General features: G+C 35.5%; 1 protein-coding gene across 1 annotated transcript in view; it reads left to right on the forward strand.

The window, feature by feature from the left end:
• LOC150103499 (centromere protein T-like) overlaps positions 1-21176 on the forward strand; it is a 40168-nt gene that overhangs the window by 1013 nt on the left and 17979 nt on the right. The window contains exon 2 of the mRNA XM_090397526.1: positions 17544-17624. The gene's annotated coding sequence lies outside the window, so the exon portion shown is untranslated. The remainder of the gene's footprint in view (positions 1-17543; positions 17625-21176) is intronic.

Here is a 21176-nt window from a genome sequence, read left to right on the forward strand (position 1 = left end):
ACCTCATTCATTTACTCTGAAAACCAAATTAAGTATTCTCAGGTGGCATTCTGCTGATTGGCTGGTACGAAATTGTATTTGGTGCTTCACTTTCGTCTTTTGGGTTTCATTCTGTATTCATGTAGAATTACTAGTCACCAAAAAACAGTGTTCCCAAGCGAGCCTGTATTCTCCTGAAAGTTAAAAAAAAAATAAAATTGAACAGAGGCATTGTACATCGCTTCTGTTTTGAATTTTCGCAATTGATCAGTGCAATCATGTTCACCCTTTCCCCCCATTATCTCCGGAGCTTTCATCCGTAATTATAGAATGCAAGCGATTACACAATCGATCGTTTATTTCTTCCCACTAGTATCGAAATACTTCGAGAAGATATTTATTTACAAGCTGCTTCGACCTCGCGAAGGGAACGTGATTCGTGTGCATATATGTAAAATGACAACCAGTAACTCGTTTTAAGGGCTGACTCTAGGAATTTTCTGTGATGCCTAAGGCACGAACTAAATCGTGTGGGAAATCAGCCACGAAGAACTTCCTGACGCAATGCGAACCTAGGCTGATATTAGTACTAGTATAAAGTTTGACATATTTTGCGATCTTCAAGGACTCAACAATTCTGTTAGCTTGACTGGACATTTCAAACGTTATATTTGCCATCTAAAATTTTAATACCATTGTTCCGTTACTAAATTATTTGTACTGTTTACACGATTCTCTCTTGTTATTCGCATGAGAATAATTTGTTAGCAAGTTCAAAACAACTCGTAGTGTGTATATTAGCATCGCATGCAATCATCAGTGGGAGGTCTTATTTTATACTTTTAGTGACTTTGTAACTTGTTTTCTCTTTCTAGCTAAACCGAATCAATAATAAGTGTAATTTCAGAAAATTCATAAAAAAATATCAAGTTCATCGGCAGCTACTTATATTCTTGGAAGATTTAAATACCTTTAGACGCCTGATTTAAAATCGACAACAAAGTAATTTTACAAGATAGTACAATATTTCCAAAAATGAAATCACAGAAATTTCTTTGAGTGAATATGAATGGAGATATTTGATCGCGTAAATGAATATTGCTTGCTGAAAGCAACCAGCAACAAAATATTCGCGTACGGATGACTCATAAATTGGTACGGCATGGTGAGCGATTTAGATAATGTTAAATGATTTGAAATGAATGTGATGAAGACATTTATTATACACCATATTTTCCAAAAGTACTGAAACTCTAGTTTTTTTATCCAGTTAGCTATCGACCATTTCTCCAGAATACCTTTGAGAGCAATCCCTTAATCTGCAATTTCTCATACACCTTTCTTCATCTCATCTTAGTTCTCAACTCATAGTTGGGATCTGAAGGTTAGTATTCTGTTAGTCACTTATCCGAGATTGAATCAACTCAGATATACCTTCAAACCAGTTCTCTCCGTATGCGGATTTATGATAAGTGTCATATTCCCTATGGAACACAACTGCCTTTTTCATTTAAAGAGAAACAAAGATAAGTAACAGCAGCCTTAATACTGTTGTTAGTCTGCGCTCTCTACCATACAGACTGTGGGGTCAAGTGGCATGAATGTTAGTGTCTCACACCGGCAGTGATTTTCATCGCTGGGTGTGAGACTACGATCATTCCTCATGCTCTTGCTTTTGTCTGGAAAGTCATTCTTTTATAAGGGCGATGTTATTGTATTACAAAAAAGGTCAAATTAAATGCTAACGGTGGAGACAGATGAGTTGATTTTATGTTCATTTGTATTAGCATAATTGTAAGCTTAAAAGACCTGCGTCATGACACGTAGAGGAAATAGGGATATTGCTTATGGGAGAAATTTATAACAATTGCTCCCATTAGCCCTATGGCGAAATGAGCAAAAATGGCTACTTCTACCTTACAGTGCTGTGATATTTTTTGACATCTAGAAACTCTCCGTCTTTATATACACAAAGACGAAGAGTTTTATTAGTGGTTCTAAATTTACTGGCCTGTTTGATTCTAGAGAAAGGTTCTGATATTAGCTCTCAATCTACTCAGGCAATTATATGACCTTCCTTGGATGGGATTTAAAAAAATAAAATATCATTAAAATTTTTCGATCAGAAAAGAATTGCTGTTCCTATAAAATAATATTTGGGGATAAATTGGATTTGAATTTAGAACGTTTGGAAGTTATAACACGGATTTTTCAGCTGAGCTAAAATACAGAACCTGCGGGCGCCTTAAATATGAGGTTGCATCGTCTTTGTTTTCAAATTAAAGTTGTTTATTACGTAGAGAAACATGAAGCTGTACCGACTTGTTAAAGGAAGCAGCGTAAAGCAAAATAATGACCAAGGAGCGCCATTATGTTGTTATTATGAATATTTAATGCATTCATAACTATAACAGCTTTTTTCATCTTGTCAGATAAGTTGAATAGATATGAGAGAAGTGAGGAATAAACTTAAACTTTAGCCCTAACTTAAGCTTAAGAACTGTTAGATAAAGCCTAGCTTACTCATTCATAAAATAATAAAACCTTTCTTTTTTTTCTTTTTTTTCGCACATGGTGATGATTTCTTTAAGATTTTAAAGTAAGGTGAATTCCTTTTCCCTGGCATTATCTTAATGGAGCCTTTTATGCCCGAATTGTAACAAACGTATTTCATTATACGTTTGTTACGTATAATGAAATACGTTTACAACATGCAGCCAATAGTATTTGCTTATTGAAAGGTTCAGATGATCGCGAGTTTACGAAGTACCCTGGCCATTAATTATTTTGATATTGGAATACTTGAAATAGAACTAGGCTCGAGTCATTTTTGTTTGTTTTTATTGTTTTTATTAATGCGTTTTATTGAATGTTATATCGATACTGAACGTAATTTTAAACTGTTGGTTCCTATTAGATACCGAATTGGACAGGCTTCATCCAAAGCGAAGTTCTGTAGTGGTATTTAGCTGACTCACCAGTGCTGATATTCTGCTATGAATGCCCTGGTGAAAATGGTGAAATCAATGCGTTAAAGTCTCCTCCTTCCCCAAAGGGAATAAACGGAACTCTTTTAGGCCCTAACTTTTGGAAATCGATTGGCATCGAGCCGATCTCTACCCTTAATCATCACCGATTATTGAATTCACTCTTATCGACGCTTTCAGACTACAGATGACAAGATTACGCAGCCAGCTGTCGCCATTTTGTGTTCCTAACCCTAATTGGTATTATTGTGTGAAATAGTTCTGCGGTAGACTTTTCTAAGTTGGGTTTAAAAATACGAATTTTCCAGAAATAACACCCTGCCTTCTTGCACCAGCGATCGACTAGCTCGGTATATGGGCTGATGACAAATTCCAAAAAGATTGAACCGATAAAATGTTCCATTTAGCATAATGAAACGTGCCATGAGGATACAACTCAATCACTGAAGTGTTAAAATACTTACAAATAATTTGTGAGCAGTTTATTATCTTAAAAAAAAGAAAAGAAAAAAAAAGAAGAATGTTTCGATCCTATGTATGTCATTTTTACTTGCAAATAATCAGTTGGGTAATCCATCAGTTGACGTGTAGTTCAACTTATCTTTCCTGTTATTCGTGTTTGTTGTGGATCGTAGATTCTTATCAAACTTATTTCTAGTTCAGTACAATAAATAAAGTGTATACTTTCGAAAAAACGCAGTATTATTCATGTATTTCGTATGCAATACAAAATTCTGGTCCGCGTGGTTCATTGTTGTTTCTCTTTTCGTGGCGTCTTGCAGGAAATATATTTTTTCTCCTCTTTCTGTTGCAGCATTAAGAATTATGTATTCATACAGGATGCAAAAATGAAGCTATGTATAAATATAAAATAGTGCTACTTCCAACTATTATAATGGATTAAAGGACTTACACAGCAAACATTTAAAACTCGTCGTGTGCGAGTCCATTTAATCAGTTATGATAATTGGAATGATTTCATTGCCCAGATGGAATTTCTCTTCTTTTTCAGGTCGGTTATTAGCGACTCCTTATAGCGTGACCGACTGCTGAGACGTAACCATGTATAGTGTTACAATATACAAACCCATACAGAATAATCCGATGTGAAGAGTTCAACTCGAATATATTTAGTTACAGTATAACGCTGTTTTCCAAAAAGATTTTTAGATTGAATTTACTGTAAATGTCTAAGATGCAAGGATCGTGGACACTTCTGTTTTCTGCAGTAGTTTAATTTCTATTAAGTCATTACTTCATTTATCCACTCTTTAAACCATTTGTTTTCGGTAATGTTTATAAAATAAGCTCGAATCTATATACGCTTACAGATATACTGAACAAGACCGAAAGAAATTTCGCGTCTTTCGGTCTCGGTCAATATCTCTCAAAATAATTGCTCCTCGCGTATCTTGGGTACCTCTCTGGGAGGTAAACAATTAGCCTGCGTGGAGAACGCCTCTTTCGATTGTTAGGAGTGCAATGCGAGTACTTCCAGGTTACGGAACACTTCACTGTCGGAACACGTCAAGACTTAAATGCTGCTGCTGTTACAGTAGACCTCGTCGTTCGCCGAACTGAACCTCCATCAATGTGGAGGAAGATTAAGTTACGGAGCACCACAGTGACAACCGTATTGGAGCTAAACTACTGCTCTTGGCGAACTGCTCGACGTTGAATAACTTTACAAGCTTTGTCAGTGTGACAGATTTTCGGTTATTGTGAACTTAGAACAGTGGTTCTCAAAGGCTGCGCCCTGTGGTATTCCAGAGAAATGTGTGTCCAGATATAAAAATAAATATAGTTACTCTATTATACCTTTTCATTATGGATATACCGCTCTTTTTGTCAACACATCATTATTATGTTAATTAGCAGCGGTTTTTCTTGCAAAGAGAACAAGAATATGGTTTATTCTTGTTGTGTATATTACTTATTTTAAAAGTGTTGGAAGTGGATGTTGTGTGCATTTTACTTATTTTCAGATAAATACACCCAAATAAAATGATATTGAAGAATCAGATTCTGGAAGTGAGCAAAAGTTAAGTGCAAGTAAGAAATCAAAATCGCGGCCTACTCTCGCAAATATAATGAAAGTTATTTAAGCTTTGGTTTCACTTGGACCGGAAGTGAAGATCATTCTTTGCAGCTATGTTTAGTATGTGGATGTAAAATGGCAAATGAATCATTGCTTCCTAGTAAATTGAGTAAACATTTTAAAACTATACACTCTAATTTACAAGATAAATCTGTAAGTTTTTTCAAGAGATTGTCTGAACAGCAAACAAAAGCGGCAAATTCTTTTAAAAGTATAATGATTGTTTCTGATAAAGCTCAAATCGCTTCTTATCAAGTCTCAGAACTGATAGCAAAAAATATGAAAGATCATACTTTAGGTGAGTCACTTATTTTGCCTGCATGCAAAAAAATGGTCATGACAATACTAGGAAATGAAGCAGCAATGAAAATAAGTAAGATTCCTATGTCCAACGATACAGTTCACAGGTGTATTATAGAAATGTCTTCTGATATCGAGAAAAATGCATGCAGTAATAAACTTCAGTATTCAAATTTTGCATTGCAAGTTGAGTCAACAGACATTACCAACAAGGCGCAACTCTTAGCTTTCGTCCGTTTTATTAATGAAGATCAAATAGTAAATCAGTTCCTTTTTTGCAAAGAATTAAGTGTGTCTACAAAAGGTGAGGACGTTTTTAACATTTTGAATAGCTATCTTGATAAATGGCAGTTAACATGGAAGTCGTGTGTAGGCATTTGTACAGATGGAGCCCCTTCCATGGTAGGCTGTGTTAAGGGCCTTACATCTTTTGTAAAAAAACAAAATGAGAATGTTATCGTAACTCACTGCTTTCTTCATAGGGAGGCCTTGATGGCAAAAACATTGGGAGAAAAATTAGGAGAAGTTTTAGATCAAGTTGTTCAAATGGTAAACTTGATTCAAACAAGACCTGTCAAATCGCGTTTATGCGAAAAGCTTTGTATCGATATGGATTCACAATACAGACGGCTGCTTTTACACACTGAGGTGAGGTGGCTGTCAAGGGGGAAAGTACTTACCCGTGTACACGAGCTACGACAAGAACTTCTTGCGTTTTTTTTTTTTTGAAGAGATGAAACAATTACATTTTTGTAACCTCCTTCGGTGCGAATTTTGGTTTGCAAGGTTACAGTATTTGGCCGATATATTTCAGCAGCTCAATATTTTGAATACTAGCATGCAAGGGAAAGAAGAAAATATTCTCACATCCACTGACAAAATGAAAGTGTTTCAGAGAAAATTACTGATTTGGAAAAGAAAAGCTGTTGAAGGTAATTTGGAAATGTTTCCATTGGTAAGTAACACTTGCATAAATGAAACACTTCCAATAATAGTTGAACATTTAACAAGTTTATAAGAAAAATTGAGTTCTTATTTTCCATCACTTAACACTGAACAGTACAATTGGATTAGAAACCTATTTATGGAAACTTCGAGTGATTTTGGTTTAACATTAACAGAAGAAGAAGAACTGGCAGCTATATATATCCACTGATCGTGGATTGATGATTAAACATAAGGAACTGTCTCTTGACGCCTTTTGGATTTCTATAAAAGAAGAATATGTGTCAATATCTAAAAAAGCTTTGAACATTGTACTACAATTTTCAACATCATATTTATGTGAATTATGATTTTCTACCCTCACCACAATTAAGTGTAAAAAGAGAGGAACTCTTCAATGTATTGACGAGGAAATGAGAGTTTGCCTTTCAAATATATGCCCAAACATTGAAGCAATCGCTAGGACACATCAGGCTCATGTTTCTCATAAACACAAAAATGAATAAACTTAAGGTATGTTTCATTTTTTTATCGCATTATTTTTTTTCCGTAATATTTGACTTAAATATTATAGCATATTTCTCAGAAATTTGTATATAGTGCGCCTACAATTATTTGTAGTATTTTAAATGCGCCCCGACTTCAAAACGTTTGAGAACCACTGACTTAGAATAACATAGAAAGCAAGTTTTGTTATTCTTTTCTTATATCAATCTCTTACCAGAAAAGATTCGGAACCAATAACACATTAGTTGTCTGTGGGCAGGAATTGAGAGAAAAGAAATCTATTAATATTATTTTTGAATAGTTGAAGGTACAAAGTAAACTGTTTATATGTACTTGTCGAGAACGATAGTTGATATTCATTTCTCTGTCAGTATCTCTCCAAAATTACTTTTGGAGAGATGTTGACCCAAATTTTACCCATACATTGCACACATGGGTGTATAATATTTTTATGATTAAAATTAATTTAGCTTATTAAGCTCTGTTTGTGATTCGGAGTTATCTTGTAGACAAGATGCTTCCACAGTATGAGGACTTCGTGACGTTTGTCTTCGTTTGGAAAGACTTTGGTTCGAATCCCTTCTAGGATGCAAGGATCTTTATAAGGATTTTCCATCTGAAGGTGATAGCCAGTTTTCAGACAGTGGTGATGGTGACTGCAGGGTTTTAACTCACAACGCAGACAAACCAGCCAGAGGACACAAGGGAATAAACATGTTATACACTTGCCTTATAGTTGCGCGTATTTTTTCTCAACCCTATTGGTTGAGTAGCAATGCTACTTGACTAGGAATTACTATATGAAGGAAGTTTTCCGTATGCCTTCCTTGTCCAATAGTATCTTATGCCTACAGATCTGTGTATTCACAGGCTGGTTTGTATGTTTTGAGGGACAAAATCCGAGTTTCTACCGGAAACTCGGATTTTTCATCTCTCAAAACATGAACAATTCCTCCCGTCCTAGACGGCATTCGAACCTGGTTCTTTGTAACTGAAGGGGCTTCGTAGAAACACACCCAGCTACGCAGGCACTAGTCTTAGTTCAGTCTGCCATAATGACGACCAAATCATTCCAACTTATAGACCAGACCCAATTTTTTTTTATGTAAACTTCATGTCCCCAAGGTTATGAACCTATGTTACATTTAATGCCTCTGTGGACCGGATAGCTAATCAGATTGTTTTACTTTACTTTCTACAAATGAGGGGGGGGGGGAGGTACAAAATATTTATATGTTCATGGAAAGCATTAAATGAATTTGCGATATAAAATTTGCTGCTGAGTTTGGAAAAAAGCTGCCTTGATGATTATTCAGATTGTATTCTTGTCAGTTTGTACGTTATTCGGGATGAAAAATCGGAGAATGCGAAACAAATAACCCTATCCTGTGAGATCTACTAACATAATATACCTTTTTTTAGTTGGAATGCCCTTGTGAATACTCTTTAGATACTATGACAAGATTCGAATGAAGGTCTTGTCAACTATCCGCCACCACTTGTATTAGGAAGATGCTAGTTGGGTAGCTTACAAAGCTTGTCCTTCAGCATGGAATAATTGACACTCCACAAGTTAAATAACACGATCTCATAAAATCAATACATTCCTCTTTTATTAGTGCTTTTGAGCGACGATTTCATTGAACTTAATAACACTGTTTACAAATTCAGTGGTTCTCTCCGGAGGCCGGGAAGAAAACCAAGAATACCTGCAGTAGCTCGCTAGATAATGTATATTTTATTCTTTCTTTAAATAAGTTTCAAAATCAACATAAAATCGTGTAAAAATCTAAAAAAAAAAAAAAAAAAAAAAATTCCTATCATGCTTTTTCATATCTCATTTTGGAAGTTAAGCCAAACATACTTTTTCAAGCCTCCAGTAAGCAAAGTGGTGTTCTGATACCAAGCGAACGAATTTATCTACCCCGAATCCCATGTTAGCCTATTCCTAACCCTCGGATTTTTAGTTGGAAACATAACTATCCACGCGCCCTAATCAGGTTTAAAAGGGATTGCAGTATATATTTACTTAATAAATCTTTCAATGAAATACGAACTAAAATGTAAATTCACAACTGACTGCGTTAAATACAAAATGGCTGTGCGATCTTGGCAGATGACTAAGAATGTGGAATATCAGATATCACGTTTACTACTTGAATGGATAATGCCAAGAATGTTTTGGAAGTTCCTGTCTCATGAAATTAGAACCAGAAAAATTCGCATCCGATTTTTAACATGGGCCACTGGAAAGCAACTGGCTTTCTATGTAACTGGGAGTATTTCTTTTCCTCTGAAGAAAAATCCGATGTCAAAACGTAACGCCAACTGTCTGTATTAATAATTCTGTGTGCATTACCTCTGCGCGGAAACCCCCTGTATTATTTAATGGTGATAAAATGCATCAGACTTTTCTGTCGGAAGTAATCTATGCGAAATTCTACTATATTGCTTTGGAAAATATTCCAAGGAAGAAGAAGAGAGTCGCTATTTCTTTATGGCTGACTCATTCTTATCCATAAACAGTGAAACATTAAATATTAAAGGAAGCACCTTAGGGTTTTGCTTCGTCTCAGTATTGAAGCGTACTCAAAGGAAGAATAAAATATTTTTGCATAATGTACCCTTATTTTTTTATAAGCATCATATTTTATTGCAAGCTAGCAAACTAATATTTACTTTGAAACTTCGGGGGGGGTTGAAAGCGATCGATATCTTATACAACATAGATGACTAAGCAAAACTCGGTCTGTCATGCACTTCTTATAAGATGCCATCCTCGAAGAGTTATGTATATTTGCATGTTAGTGCCTTTTGATTAAAAGTTCCGTTGATCTCAAGGACTGTTTTAGATGCATTGGTTCTCTTTCGAAATCAAGTTAGAAATCAGAAATAACTACGATAGCTCATGTTTAGAAGTTTATTCGTTAATAAGTCCAGGAATGAGCAAAATCATGATTATTGAAGAAAGAACCTTAGCAGGCTCCCTTAACTTAGCCACGTGGTAATTTTCCTTATGCCCGCTGCAGAAGAAAGATTATTTTATAGTCATTCTAATCGGCGACTAATTTTTTTTCCCCTCCCCAGCCGATTCTGGAGTTTGCCGGTCTTTGGCAAGTGGAATTTATTTATTTTTGGAAGAAACTGGGTTTTTTTAATTTCTTAATAAAATCAAGCATATAATACAAAGGAGTACATGCAAATAAATATCATTTAAGGTGAAGAATTAACAAAGCCTCTTAACTAGTACGCTTGGGACACTCAGCCTTGGCGGTGAATCCGGCTACCTCTCGATTTTCGAAATGAAAAATCATTATAGGAATTAATTTATTTTTTAGATCTTCAGACGATTTTACGTCTTTTTTTTTAAAATAAAATATACATTATCTCCAGTGAGCTACTGCAGGTATTCTTGGTTTTCTTCCTGGCCGCCGAGGGGAATCACTGAATTTGAAAACAGTGTTATTAGGTCAATGAGATCGTGTTAATTAACTTGTGCAGTGCCAGTTATTCCATGCTAATAGTCAAGGTTTGTAAGCTACCGAACTCGTACCTACCTAATACGAATGGTGGCAGAGACGTGTCCTGGTTGACAAGAACTTAATTCGAATCTTGCCATAGTATTCATAAGGGTGTTCCAACTAAAAAAGATGTATTATATTAGTAGATCTCATAGCAGATAGGGTTATTTGTTTCGCTGCTTTCTCATCCCGAATAAACATGCAAACCGGCAAGAATATAATCTGAATTATCATCAAGCCAGCTCTTTCCAAACTTGGCAATTTTATATCGCAAATATCCCTCCGGGCCTGCGTAGTTCAGTCAGTATAGACCAGGGATCGCCAAACTTCTTTGACCGTCGACCCCTTCAAGAGTTTTTTGATTTTTATCGACCCCCTCTATTTTACTATTACGTAATTATAATAGGACAAGCAAAAAAGACGCTTATCTGAGTTTTAGATTGTTTATTTTATAGTTACAGTGTTTCTTGTATGTATAATATAGTATATATTATTATATTGGCTTAACGTCAAAGCGATACGTTTTTGTTTTTGACGTCCTTCTTAACATTACATATTTGATAGGAGGGATAAATAATATATAAAATTTAATTTAGATAACAAAATAATAATAATACAATCTTCCTATAGGTATATATAGGATGTACAAAATTACCAGCCCTGCTCAACTCTTCAACATAGAGAAGTTTAATTCGTGAATGAATAACGATTGAATTATAATATGTATGTTGATGAATTTTAGAACATTAACGCTCACTTGTATGTCGATGCGCAAAAATGAGAATGGGATCGAATATGTGTAAGTAAATAAGCAACCACACACGTGTTGCAATCTCGCTCCCGCCACGCCGCCTGGCGGGAACCACCGACATCCGTTTATTGGTAAATACGTCATTTTGGCCTACATGATTGGCCTCCGTAACTATTTTCATGACCTTGCTCCATCTTACAGGTCCTATTCATGTCACTGTTCCCACGATTCACTCTTAATTGCGTTGTCATTCATGATGGAGGTAATCCAAGTTAATCGAATTAAATATTACCCATACAATGATGTCTTATATTTTTCTATCGACCCATAACAATGTTATATCGACCACTTTGGCGACCACTGGTATAGACGAATCCCTTTGGTCGGAAAGATCTGGGTTCAATTCCCGTCAGTGACGTGAGGAACCTTTATCTGGTTTCTTTCAACTAAAGGTGAGTTAGCGAGTCTCATACGTTTTTTCCCCCCACCCGGAAACTCGGGTTTTTCGTCCTATGCCGGTTCCGAGCCCGTATAAAATTGGGGTGTGGTGGAGGGGGAGAGGAGCAATGGTAAAGTATCCTGTAAAAATCTCACCAGGAATACTTTGTGGGCAACAGCTACAAAGTCATCTACGATCGGAAACCACTGAAAGGGACAAACCAATATACACCCCCCCGCACCGCGCGCGCGCGCGCGCGCACGCACACACACACACACACACACACACACTTGTAGAACGTGAAGGAAAACGAAAAACTTGTATTTCAAGCCTTTGAAATACATATTAACACGTCGAGAAAGAGTCCGCCAGTATTCGTTATACATCTCTAATTTGCTAGGTAACACGAAAAACCCATTACGTGATCAAATATCTCTCGGTAATTTTATGTTGACTGACTACTTTTCCATGTTTTCATCAATACCCTCATTGCATTTTACTTTTCATTACTGATAGATAGCGCTATACAACGAGTGATCTTATGTTTGGTTATAATTAATGCCTGGATTGCGCTTTAATAGTAAAAAAGAGTACGTACTTATTTCTGAACCTATGCGGAATGAACGCAACATAGTTTTAACGTATATATACGGGAAATTGTAATTAGTAAAAGTTACTTACTCGTATAAAGTGACCAATACTTTGAATTCAATGAAAATAAAGTGATCTCTTTTGGCTTCAAATAATTACAGAACATTTGGATTGGTGTTGAAAGAAAATAGTTACATGAAATATGAGCCAAGATTATTTATTTATTTATTCATTCGTGATAATGAAATAAAAACTTTGATGCGTCTTAATAATAATAATATAAGCTAAACAATAACAATGATATATTTTAATAATGATCACTGACAAGTTTATTAAATTAAATATTTCCGAGATATTAAAACAATTATTCGCTGTTTATAAGAGAAACGGTATGTACCAAATTGGTTTATAATATATTATTTATACAAGAAGTAATATAATGATATAAAACGAAATAATCATTGACTGCAGGAAAATGCCTTACTTCATCGCGGCTTCTAAAATCCGACGAATATCGTTATATAATTTATGGATGAGGCCTTTCTACAGTTTTCAACACTGCAAACCAACCTTTAGAACTTGATGAATAGATACATACAATACACTTGTTTGTTACTTTAGGTAAATGAAGATTGCAAGTATACATCTTTTATTAGAAAGATATACAGCAACATGGAGGCGGGTGTGTTGGTGAAGACAATAGTGGCTGCTCGTATACAACTCCGCTTTCCAAGAAGCTCTGAAAGTAAAGAGGGGCTTGAGCTTGCGTTTGTCTCATTCTTGTTCCTGCCGTCGCTTACCGTGCATTATCTCAATATATTCATTCAACCTTTACGCTTTGCGGTAAGCAAGTGTCCTTTATGCTGCTAATATTTATTATACGAAGCCACGCTTCATAATGAAATTGTTCAGTATGTAGAGGGAATACAACACCGCTACTTGCTCTATACATCATTCGGACTTCGAAACCTCTTTCTTCTTCAAGATAGTGAGACATCATTCAACGTTATCAGATGAAGATGAGGAACTAGCTTCTATAGCAGACTAATATAAATATATAGAACTTTATTATTTAAGTTTTATCTTTTATTTAAAGGATTATTATCCTTAAAATGAAAGACAATGTTGATTAAAATAGAACACTTTGCATGAATAAACATTAGATATCTTTTAACCATATGAATTACATCACTGATGTATAATGAGTTATGGTTGGCAACTTTATTATGTGACATTTTCTGCATTTTCGTATTTTGTTGATAGATAATGCCTTCTGCGAGTGTGCTAACACTTCGGTGTTTTCATGCGCGCCCTCTATTTAATACAACAACGCACGAAAATCGAAAGAAAAACTGATTTGCTGAACGCACCGCAGATATTTTCTTCTCCCCTACTTGAGCGTTTATTCTTTGGAGCGGTGATCGTGCATAATAAAAAATTTTTCCATTAAGACCAATCATTCTGCTAAGTGCCTCTTCGCTATTACTTGAATAGTTCCCTTTCCTCAACCCGATTTTGCTTTTTCTTCATCACAAAAAAAACTCTTCGCATATTACTTTAAGCTGAGAAAGATTAACTCCTCTTTCCAGATGAAAGTTGGATAGATAAAAAAAAAGTTTAACTTCCTTAAAATAAATTTCGAAATAATCGACTTCACATGCCATTCAAAGAGGGAGCACAGACTCTTTCGCTCCCTTTTTAAATGGCTTGAGTATTCAATATGCATATTGGAAAAGGTACACACTTTAAAGTATATGATTTAACATTTGTATAATGTAAATAACTTAAAAATGTTATCTCAGTTGCTATGATGAAGTCCAAGTAAAAATAATAACAGGGTTAACCTTAACTAGTTACCTGGTTTTATTATTATTATTATAACTGGCAAACCTGAAGGAACTCCGTAGAAACGTAATGGATGTCGGAAAAAGTTCTACCTGTAATTCAGTTACAGGTACAACTAAAAACATTTTAAAAATGAGTATGTGTTTTTCTGGTCCTTAATTGAGTATTGTCTCTTTTCTATTTATATAACAAGTGGTCAGCATATAGAGACAATCCCATGCTAAAAGAATTCACCAGTTCGAAGTAGGTTGCTGGTAGAAGTACGGGGTAGGGCGGTGGATTGCTTGCGAGAGACAGTATATGCGCCCACGTGTGTGTGATGGTGGACAAAAGTCATGGCCTGAATGACTACAAGCAAGGGGTGATAGTGTAAGCTGGTGACAGTCGATTGCACAGAGCCATCTTTTAAATCCGATAAATGTGTTACAACGCACTTGGATACACTCCCTGCGAAGGAATGTATCTAAACACAGTTTGCTTTGACGATATCCTGAATGAAGTATAAAAGTAGCCGACCATTGAAGGTATGATGTCTTACAAAAACATGGCAGCAGTCCTCAACTTGTTGAATTCAGAGATGTTGTAGGACCTCACTCTGTTGACCGCTCGCTATCATTTGAAACCTAAATGGCCAACTAATCCACCTCTTTCTTTCAGCTTTCCCCGTGGGCCATGACATGCAGTTCTGAAAAACAAAGGGGGAGGGGGATTGTAATTGGAATAAATTTCTTACTCAAATATAGGCAAAACTTCAAAAAAAAAAAGGGGGGGGGACTATTTTTTAAAATAAATCAGTTTTTCGAATTTCGGTTCGAAAAAATATAATTTTTTTATTGCTAAAAATTTATACTAATGTCTATGTTATGCCTCTAACTAATAACGTACAAGTTTTCATTCCACCCGCCAGCCGGAGAACACACACACACACGTATATTTAACATATATTGAAGTCTTAGTTGTATCAGTCAAAACAAACTAGCAGGTAAATGACAATTACATAGCCCATAATTGCATACTTGGTTGTCTTTATTTTTTAACCAAAAAGTGTTGTATAAAATTTTGTTTAATTTACTAACGAACTGCTGTTCTTGCGGATGCATATTATTAACGAATTTCCAAGGAGGCTAAGTCCATCTACAGTGACAACGGCAGTTCTCTTGCGTGTATTTACGCCTAGTTTCTCTTTCCTCTCAATTTTCTCAGTTTTATATACAGTAATCCCTCAATTAGTGCGTCATTTTTTTTCGATACCCAAATTCGATTAGTGCGCCTATATACATCTTAAAAATAAATGTTACAGATTTTAAAAATTTTCTATCTATACATTTTTATGGCTAACTATTTTAAAAAATCGCTCACTAGAATGAAATAATTTAGTTACCTATTTAAAACATTTTACAAAGTTATTTTTATTGGCCTACTTCCATGTACACTAATGTATACTATGTTCCAAAATTTACCGCCAATATTTATGTCGTCTGCTATAGTACGCTCACAGATTCGAGACCCTTGACACTTCTGCGCATGTCACCAAAAAGGAGAATCCATTCCGATAATAGGGTAATCAATCCGTCTTCTGGGATGAGTTGTTTATTATTACACGTTGGAAATTTAACTTCTCTTTTATGATCATTGTAGTTTTTAAAGTGGTAACTATTTTGCTTGTATAACAGTTGGGAAATTTCATCTATAAAGCACGTGATTTCGCGTGTTGGCGAACATTTTACGTCCTTCATTTCTTTCTCCCCTTCAGCATAAATCGATTATTCTTAGCACCAAGACAAAGCGAAGCTGTGCAAAAGTGTGGGCGTACTATAATTACATAGCGCTTTGATGGTCGTATCTCGTTCCTCCTTTGCAATGTTATATGAGTGTGTTTTCCTTACTTTTTTTTTATTTTAAAGTATTTTCCCAAGCTTTAATCATGAGTAAAAGAATTAGTGAGCAAAAAAGTGGATGTGTGAAAAAGATTCGATGATGAAGAGAGAAGCAGTAAAATTTGCAGAAGAGGCAATAGGCCCGCCAAACTACGTTAGCTCAATTCTTTGTTAAGAAGTAGAATAATAAAATGTATATTCTGAATATGTTTTATTGTCTTTCAGCTTCATGGTTTTCCTTTAACTAGGCCCTGAGACATAGCTTAATTCTTTTATAAAAAAAAAAAAAAATCAAGGTTCAAAAAAGAAATTTGAGGTACGAATTATACTGTTTCCCATCGGTTTTTATGTAATATATATATTCAATTAGTGCGTTTTCGATTAATGCGCCTGCTTTAAAGAACGCACTAATCGAGTGATTGCTGTATATATTTAAAATTTTAAATTATGTTTTCAAATAAAATTATCTGGGCAATCTTCTTATCCTCAAGGATTAGGCATTGACCTATTTTGATTTCCTTTTTCTTTCAATCTATATTTATACACTTCTTTTTTAAATAACGAAACCTGTGGTGAGATCATAATTAAAAGAAACACACGTATTAACCATAGTGAAAATTATTTAATGTAAATATTTCATCCTAAGTATCTTGGACATCATCAGTATAGTAGTTTAAACAATAACAGGAATAACATAGTTAGGGCGCATGATTACAACAGAATCTCAATAAACGTGCGTAACGTGTTACAGAAGTAAAAAAAAAACTAATAATTATTTTACACAATTTCCCATACTTTAGGAATAGTAAGAACGTCGTTGCGGTTTAAATTTGGTCTGCGTAGTAGGGCTTCAGAACTTTCTTTATATAAACGTTCATGTTTATATAAAGATCTATATAAAAGTTTAGACTTTTCCCAATGGATCCTATGGCTTGGATTTTCAATTCCGTGTTGAGAGAGGCCAGATTTCTGCGGTTTAAAAAGACGAATGTGGTCTTGATGTTCCGAGATTCGTTTCTGAACAGACATACCTGTCTGTCTGTTGTTTTTTTTTTTTGTTTTTTTTTTACTTCTGTAACACGTTACGCACGTTTAATGAAATTCTATTGTAATCACGCGCCCTAACTGTATGTTACTCCTATTATTGTTTCAACTACTGTACTGATGATGTCCTAAGATACTTCGGATGAAATATTTACATTAAATAATTTTCACTGTGGTTAATACGTGGGTTTCTTTTAATTACACTTCTTTTGGCGGCGAATACGAGCATATCTACATTTCTCTCTATATGCCTTGATCTTTTCATTTAAAGTACCAATAACTATGTTCTAATATCTTCATTTTTATATGATACTTTTGTACATCTTTTAATTGTTTTTAAAAATCTCATTTCTTTTGGTGTGTTTTAGTTTGGGGCTTCTTTTTAATAGTCGGTATTTCTGAAAAGAAAAAAAAAATATAAAGTAATGAGAGTGGCCAATATTTTATATAATATATAGTTCTGTATATTATAATAAAAGTTCTATCATTACAGTATAGAACTAGCACTGTAATATCAACAGTACAAAACAACATTTCAAAACACGAGTTCCGTCTGAAATTTGTGCATATCAATTAAAGCGTCAAAAAACAGTTTGTTGAAATTAATTCGTCTTGCTATTTCTGATTAAGGAATTACGATTAAAATTTTTTTCTTGCAGCATCCGTAGAGAAGGCGCAGACTCTGAATCTTCAAGGCTCCTAAATATAACCAGTACGTTCATAGCAGGGCCACATACCAGGTAAACCACATACCGAGCATTCTCAATGCCTGCAATTTTTTGTAAGAATTTTTACTTGATATTTCAATGTTATAAATAGGTGTGTAAAAAATCTTGAGTGTAATGAGCGCTTTGCATTTGGTTCTAAATGAAAATAGGTCAGTTCAGAAATCTGACTTTTTTAACTGTATTTTATAGAATAGTGAGACAGTATTATCTAGTAATAAGAATTTCGATATAGCAAAAAATTCTTCAAATATCGGTGCGAAATCAGTTCGTTCGTCAGCGAGATCCTCACCTACTGAGAGCCACTAGCTTGAAACACGTAGAGGTGGTTGAATGCTCTTATGAAACCTAATACGATTCCTTGCACGTTTCTCAACTGATTGATTTGCATGTTTATGTAAAAAGAATTTCATTCAGTACTTGAGCTAGTAAAGCTGGAATATACATATAGAGCTTCTAATCTAACTAATTTATTCATTCATTTATTCCAACAAAAAGTTTCTTTTTCCATGAATGGAATAAAATGCCTATATTCCTCATCTAATACCTTTTTATTCCACAAAAGTAGAAAGCGGTGTTCGTAGTCTTAACTTTCTGAATTGGTATGCAAGATCTGTCCGTTCCTCCATTCCTTGTCATTGCTAGCAGTTTATTTCTACGTGCAAGCTGGACGAGGTAAGTTACTAATTCTAGCATAAATGGAAGGATCTTGTGTGAATACTTTCAGTTGTGGAGGTAAATAGCAAATTTTTTTTTCTGGATAAAGAAGCCTTCTTTCAAAAGATCGAAATAACTCAGAAACTGACTGAAAAAAAGAGAAGGCTTAGAATTCAAACCGGTAAGCCTTCTTAGCTTTGGATATTACTACGAGGCTGAAGCAGCTACTTATACATATATAGTATTTGGAAAGTAGTCAACGGACACTATAGTGTGAGGAACAAACAGCCACATCTACCTTAATAAGATGTAGGACCACCTTTCGCTGCGATGACTGCAGCAGTCAAGTGGGACATACTTTCCACAAGCGTGCGATACCGATCAGACTATTTTGAACTATTCTTCCTGTAGACATGTAATTGAGGTCGTTCTGAACTGTTGTGGGGAGGACGCTCCAGTTCATCCCGCAGATGTTCAGTAGGGTTGAGATCAGGGCTCTGTGGAGTGTCAAGTACAGTGACGTTCATCTCCACAAATCACGCAGTTACAGCAGCAGCCTTATAGTAGCAGTCACTTCCCAAGGTGACGCTCACTTTGAAAACTTTTGCAATAGCGCCTGCATTAAAAGAAACATGTTCAGTAAAATTGCCGTAATGTACGGCATTCAACCTTCTGGGCAGCAACCCACAGACTAAGTCCGTACTAGTAGAAACAGCTCCAGGCCATTACACCTCCGCCTCCAAACTTCACATTCGGGCATAAGACGATGACGATCTATTCCAGAATCCGCCACATTCCCAGTCGCCCATCAGATCGGAAAAAAAGGCGTGGCATGATTGGTCTGTCGTATCACGCACTTCCAATACCTAACGAACCTTGCGTAATGTGCTACACCGCTAAACTGAAGCAGCGTGGCGTTGTTGAATTCCTGGTCGATCTTATCCACACTCAATCGGCTATAGGCAACATTATTACTCAACTAAAATGTGTGGATGCCACTTTAGCTAAGAAATAAATAGGAAACTAACACCCTGAGATTATAAGATACATAATAAGAGTAGTGTCAAAAGAAAACTTCATGCAAACCATGTAGATTATCGGAATGGAATAAGATATTTTTTAAAAGATGTATTTTGTGCTTTCCTTCTTGAACAATTTTGTATTATCTACACCATACTGCAATTGCTGGCTGCAACCAACTTTAAGCTTTTGGCTCCCATAGGCATTGTTTTCTTTCCCATTTATAAATATAATAACTATATTAGACATAATAAATGATTTTTAGTATTTCTTATACACTTCGTCCGAAATATTAAACTTTCTAATGCTAAATTAAATCCACCAGTAACACACAGCTTCCAACACGTTTCAGATAACTTGGAAGACGTTACTGCGTTCGGTGACAACGGAAAAAAGTCGTGAATTGAGTAGCTGCTAAAACGGTGAACGATAGTGGAAGTCAGACAAGCTAGTAAAGGTGGGTCTTGTTGGGTTGCCCACCTGCAACAGAGTCGGGTATGGTGAGATAAGCAATGTCACACCATTCTTGCACACGTCGGGTTTTTCACGAGAACAGCTTGTAGATGCGAAAAGCAAACAAAGGATGAACTGATCACAGATCCCGTGTATGTGCAACAACTGGATGTGCCTATGTAATGCAACTAGGGATCTCATTGTAGTCTGACCGTATTGTCCTTCTGACTTTGCCTTATAGATTACCTCCTAGGTATCTGATTTCAATCCCACTCACCATTTTTGGGAGTATTATGGAATAGGATGTTCATAACAGGGACCCCCCCACACACACCAGAATCTGATTAGTGGCTGGCAAGAATTCGTAATTCGTCTTAGGGAGGATATAGTGTTTCCGAAATTGGAAGTCGACCGGTGCATTGAGACTTACTGTTGGCAATTTTAATGAACTGACCACGTAACTCTTATTGATAATCATTTAAATTTGTGATGAATTTAAAACTTGATTAACGTATTTTGAAATGATACGTTGTATAGAATATGGACACTGACTGGAGAAGGATTTGAGAAAAATGGAAGTTTAATTAAAAAACTGGCAGAGTCCCTATCTGAATCCTGATTCTTCCTAAAGGGACTTAGAATCGATCTTTGAAAATTAAAATTTTCAAGAAAAAAATGTTTTAATAATTTCTTGGGAAGAATTAAACTTTGAAAGCAAGAATTTGACACGTCTATCTTGTGGACGGGAGCTATCATTTTAGTGGATGAATGAGCCAAATTACATGTCTGTTTATCAACGGTGGATAAACTCACTCCTGAGTATACACTAAACATTTAGTGTACCCAGGAGTGAGTGTTATTTGTAATCGCAACTTACGGTGCGCTAACAGTGGATGGATGGGCGTTTGTGTAGCACTTAGCTATTCACAGTTTTTGCGTCACAGGAACGAGATAATAATAAAAACAATATTTTTCTTATTTGATACTCCGAAAATTATCACTTTTATAATAATTCAAGTTTGAGGATAATATTTTCTACTTGTTTGCGCGCAAAGCTTTCCAAGCTGTATTTTGATTATGGCGCAATGAAAAAGGAAGGTAGATTTGCGGCCGTTATTAAAAACCACCCTTTTCAACAGTCACGCTTCTTCTGTCTTTTGTTTGGTTGGAAAATACGAATTTATATCTGACTTAACTAAAAATATGTAGCAATATATCGCCAACGCTGAAGCCCCTTTACAGATCTCTTTTCAAATGAATGAAAACGTATAAGATTTGTTTATAAATATAGTGAATGGAGAATTGCGTTTGTAGACAAAGCAGGCGGCGGCTGCTGCTACCGGTATTGCAGTATACGAAATTAATGTGGTGGAACCGAGTCTTTCCACAATACTTAAGGATTATACTTAGACTTTTTTTGCTTAAAATTTTGCGCCG

The sequence above is a fragment of the Typopeltis vanoorti genome, chromosome 9 (genome assembly GCF_054136105.1).
Source record: "Typopeltis vanoorti isolate ZY-2024b chromosome 9, IOZ_Tvanoo_1.0, whole genome shotgun sequence".
In the NCBI taxonomy this organism is placed as follows: Eukaryota; Metazoa; Arthropoda; class Arachnida; order Uropygi; family Thelyphonidae; genus Typopeltis; species Typopeltis vanoorti.